Below are 5,167 nucleotides of genomic sequence, written 5' to 3' on the forward strand. Positions count from 1 at the left end.
TCTTGAACCCCTCACAATCTCTGAAAGCACAACTAGTCGATCACGAGTGGCTCAACAGGTAGATCTATAGATAAACTCGCGAGAGAGAGAAAAACGCGAGAGACCACACCTCCAGACAAATCCTCCCAGAGTTGTTAAAACCGCATATCTGCAATGTCTTCCACACGTTCACCTGGAGCCTCCAAATCTCAAGTAAGTCCGTTCATATCGGCCATTTTGTCATATAATAGGTTTCTAGGCAAGTCACACACTCACTAAAAGGCTGGACGCATTCACTAACAAACTACATTAAAAGTTTACACTAAACCAGCCTGCTTCTGTGTGAAAAAATGGCAGGATTTCTATGGAGGTGCGGTCTCTCGCCAGTAGCCTCTGTAAGTTACCCGTAAGCCACGCCCCCTTTATCCCTCCCCTCAGGCTCCTCCTCCCTATGCCAAAACAGTGACAGAAAGTTGAAACTGAAAACAGTGACATTGTAAAAATCTTGACAGCTTAAAAGAAAAAAACTATCACTGAAAAGACAGGGACATGAAGAAAAAATTTACATTGACATTGAAAAACCTATCATGATGCAAACAAATGTCAAAGTGAAATAATATCATAGGATTATGAGATTATTACTTTTTGATGTTTGTGTTTTATACTTCAGTTCAACAGTTTTCAATGCCAATATTTGTTGTTTCAATGCCAAATTTTATTTTCAATACCACAGGTTACTGTCACTGTTCTAGCTCCATATGCAACCAGTTCTATTTGTTAAAGTGTACCGAGCACCTGGCCCATACTCAGAATTGTCAAACTTAGTGCTAAAAACGGACAAAGTTCTTTTTGTAGGGGATTTTAATATTCATGTGGACGATGACAATGATAGCCTTAGTACTGCGTTTATCTCTCTTTTAGATTCTATTGGCTTCTCTCAAAGTGTTCATAAACCGACTCACCGTTTTAATCACACCCTCAATCTTGTTCTGGTATATTGTGTTGAAATTGAACATTCAATTGTGTTCCCACAGAATCCCTTTTTATCTGACCACTGTTTGATTACTTTTGAGTTTATACTGCTGAACTACACGCCATTAGGCAAAACCTTCTATACAAGATGCATATCTGATAGTGCTGTAGCTAAATTTAAGGATGTGATTCCATTAGCATTTAATTCATTACCAAGTCACAAAGTAACGGAGGACTCCTATGCTATTAGTCCCTCCAAAATCGATCATTTTGTTGATACTGCAGCAGGCTCGCTGCAAACGACACTTGACTCTGTTGCCCCTCTAAAAAAAGAAGATAATAAAACAAAGACGGTTAGCCCCATGGTATAAGACTGAAACTCGCAAATTAAAGCAAATATCACGGAAACTTGAGAAGATTTGGCGTTCCAACAAATTGGAAAATTCACGTTTAATCTGGCAAGATAGTCTTAAAACTTATAGGAAGGTCCTCCGTAATGCCAGAGCAGTGTACTTCTTATCATTAATAGAGGAAAATAGGAACAACCCCAGGTTTCTTTTCAGCACTTTAGCCAGGCTAACGAAAGGTTACAGCTCTACTAAGCCAAGTATTCCCATAGCTCTTAGTAGTAACAACTTTATGAGATTCTTCAATGATAAAATTATAACTATTAGAAGTAAAATTCACCAAGACCTGCCTTTAACTAGCACTGACTTATCTCTAGATAACCAGATATATGTTTAGACTGCTTTGCTTCACTTGATCTTTATCAATTTAATTCAATTATTTCTTCATCTAAACCCTCAACCTGCCTCTTAGATCCCATCCCGACTAGGCTATTTAAAGAACTTTTATCATTAGTCAACACTTCTCTACTAGATGTAACCAATCTATCTTTATTAACAGGCTATGTGCCACAGCACTTTAAGGTAGCTGTAATTAAACCTCTTCTGAAAAAGCCCAACCTTGATCCAGATGTTTTAGCCAACTATAGACCTATATCCAACCTTCCATTTCTCTCTAAGATTCTTGAGAAAGCAGTCGCCAAACAGCTGTGTGACTTTCTGCATAACAACCGCTTATTTGAGGATTTTCAGTCAGGATTTAGAGTTAATCATAGTGCAGAGACAGCACTTGTGAAAATTACTAATGACTTCCTAATTGCATCAGACAAAGGACTTATCTATGTACTTGTGTTATTAGATCTTAGTGCTGCATTTGATACCATTGACCATCATATCTTATTACAGAGACTGGAACATTTAATTGGCATTAAAGGGACTGCTTTAAGCTGGTTTAAGTCTTATTTATCAGATCGATCTCAGTTTGTTCATGTTAACGAGGAATCCTCTGTGCACTCCAAAGTTAGTCATGGAGTCCCACAAGGATCTGCGCTCGGTCCAATCCTGTTCACTTTATATATGCTTCCTTTAGGCAATATTATCAGGAAGGACTCCATAAACTTTCATTGTTATGCAGATGATACTCAATTATATCTATCAATCAAGCCGGATGAAAATAATCAGTTAACTAAACTTCAAATGTGCCTTCAGAATATTAAAACCTGGATGACCTGTAATTTTCTAATGTAAACTCAGATAAAACTGAAGTTATTGCTCTGTGACCCAAGCACCTCCGTGACGCATTGTCAAAAGAGATAGTTACTCTGGATGGCATTACCCTGGCCTCCAGCACCACTGTGAGGAATCTTGGAGTTATCTTTGATCAGGACATGTCCTTTAATTCCCACATAAAGCAAATTTCAAAGATCGCCTGATTTCACCTACGTAATATTGCAAATCACAAATATCACAAATATCCTGTCTAAAAATGATGAAAAAACTAGTCCATGCATATGTAACCTCTAGGCTGGATTACCACAATTCTTTTTTATCAGGCTGCTCGAAAACGTCCATAAAGACTCTTCAGCTGATCCAGAATGCGGCAGCACGTGTTCTGTCAGAACACGTGCTGCCGCACAACTATGAAAAGAGGAAATGAGATCACATCTCTCCTGTTTTAGCTTCTCTGCATTGGCTTCCTGTAAAATGCAGAATAGATTTTAAAATTCTTCTTCTCACCTACAAAGCTCTTCATGTTCAGGCACCATCTTATCTTAATGAGCTCATAGTACCTTACAACCCTACAAGAGCACTACGCTCCCAGAATGCAGGGTTACTTGTGGTTCCTAGAGTCTCTAAAAGTAGAACGGGACCCAGAGCGTTCAGCTATCAGGCTCCTCTCCTGTGGAACCAGGTTCCAGTTTGGGTTCAGGAGGCAGACACAGTCTCCACATTTAAGAGTAGGCTTAAGACTTTCCTTTTTGATAAAGCTTATAGTTAGGGCATAGAATTGAATATTGTTAAGGTGTGAGGAGCTGCAGAGTCCGACTAACCCGGCAAACCTGCTTCTCTTCATAGTTGTCAGATCTATCTATCATATAATCAAGAATATAATATAACTAGAGGGAGACTTGGCGTACAGCCCGATTCGGTTGGGGAGAGTTCTAGCCGACCAGGCTCCTCTTTTTACCCTGTCTCTCTTAGTTATGCTTTGATAAAGCTTATAGTTAGGACATTGAATTGAATATTGTTAGGGAGTGCGGAGTCGCAGCGTCTGCCTAACCCGGCCCACCTGCTTCTCGTCATAGTTGTCAGACCTATCTGTCATATCATCAAGAATATAATAAAACTAGAGGGAGACTTGGCATACAGCCCGATCCGGTTGTGGAGAGTTTTAGCCTGTCCAGGCCCCTCTCTTTACCCTGTCTCTCTTAGTTATGCTGTAATAGTTTTAGACAGCTGGGGACTTCCTTTGACACACTGAGCTCCTCTCTCCTCTGTCTTTCTATCTTTCCATTTGTGTGCATCCATGTCCCAGAAATGCTTGTTACTAACCTAGCTCTGGGGAGTCACTCCCCGGAGTCCTTATGTTGTTTTTTCCCCAGAATGTTTCCTTTGGATCAGAGAGGCTCCAAAATCATGGGAGCAGCTGTCGCCATGGTCCTGCTAAACGTTCTGCGATGCCATGTTCATCTTGCTACACTCTGCCTTGCCCAGCTACGTCCTGCTGTGCCTTGTAATGCCCACAGTGCCCTGCTATGCCATGAACTACTACAAAGAACTGCTACAAACTACTATTTTTCTATTTTTTGTTATTTCAAGTCTTCATTTCTCACCCCAACCGGCCCGTCAGACACCGCCTACCTAGAGCCTGGGTCTGTCCGAGGTTTCTGCCTGAAAGGAAGTTTTTCCTCGCCACTGTTGCACTGTTGCTTGCTCTGGAGGAAACTACTAGAACTGTTGGGTCCTTGTAAATTCTGGAGTGTGGTCTAGACCTCCTCTAAAGTGTCTCGAGATAACTCTTGTTATGAATTGATACTATAAATAAAATTGAAATTAAATTGAAATTGAAATTAGTGGACATGGAGCGCACCAGCAGGTCAGCCACTTTCCCACTAAGAAGGGCCCTAACCATCTAGGAAGGATTCTCCCCTCCGCCCACCAGCAGGTGCTTTACAGGGGCAAAGGTTTAGAGATTCCTCTTCTACATGAAGTTCTCAAATATATTATTTTTTTTATGATGAGTGTAAATGTTTGTTCTTGTTCAGAACAGGGGAAGGGTTTTTTTTGTGTATTTTTTCTACAAGGGGAATCTGCTTTTGTTGAGGATATAGCATCATACCATTCTAGACATATCCTTGTACTTAAAGGGTCCGGGTCTCTAAATGTGAATGGGCTTCGTAGCCCAGTCAAACAGAGCAAAATCCTTCATAAACTAAAAAGAGAAAACATAGATATTGCATTTCTGCAAGAAACCCATCTGACGGAAGCTGAACATGAAAATCTCAAAAGACAAGAGTTTAAAAATGCGTTCTCCTCCTCAAATAGATCCAAACACAATAGGGGAGTAGTAATACTAATTTCAGAAAAGGTGACATACGAACATATATATACTATTAAAGACAAGGAAGGTAGATTCCTAATGATTTGTGGGAAAGTTGATGGAAATTCGTTTACCCTATACAATGTGTATATCCCTCCTGGCTCAGAATCACATTTTTATACCCAAGTAATTGAAAGGATAGAAACTGAAGCACAGGGGACTTTAATATGTGCTGGTGACTTTAATACTATTCTTTTTTTTTTTTCAAACTTTGTTTATTTGGTTTTTAACAAGAATTGCATAGCCATACATTTACAATGCGATACATATA

The 5,167-nt window shown here is 39.8% G+C and overlaps 1 long non-coding RNA gene across 1 annotated transcript in view; it reads right to left on the reverse strand.

Moving 5' to 3' along the window:
* Positions 1-4,223, reverse strand: part of LOC117941837 — a 21,786-nt gene extending 17,563 nt beyond the window's left edge. The window contains exons 1-2 of the long non-coding RNA XR_004655988.1: positions 4,213-4,223; positions 16-18 (exon numbers count right to left, since the gene is read on the reverse strand). This is a non-coding gene — a long non-coding RNA (uncharacterized LOC117941837). The remainder of the gene's footprint in view (positions 1-15; positions 19-4,212) is intronic.
* Positions 4,224-5,167: the final 944 nt, after the last annotated feature.

Source organism: Etheostoma cragini, chromosome 3, assembly GCF_013103735.1.
Source record: "Etheostoma cragini isolate CJK2018 chromosome 3, CSU_Ecrag_1.0, whole genome shotgun sequence".
In the NCBI taxonomy this organism is placed as follows: Eukaryota; Metazoa; Chordata; class Actinopteri; order Perciformes; family Percidae; genus Etheostoma; species Etheostoma cragini.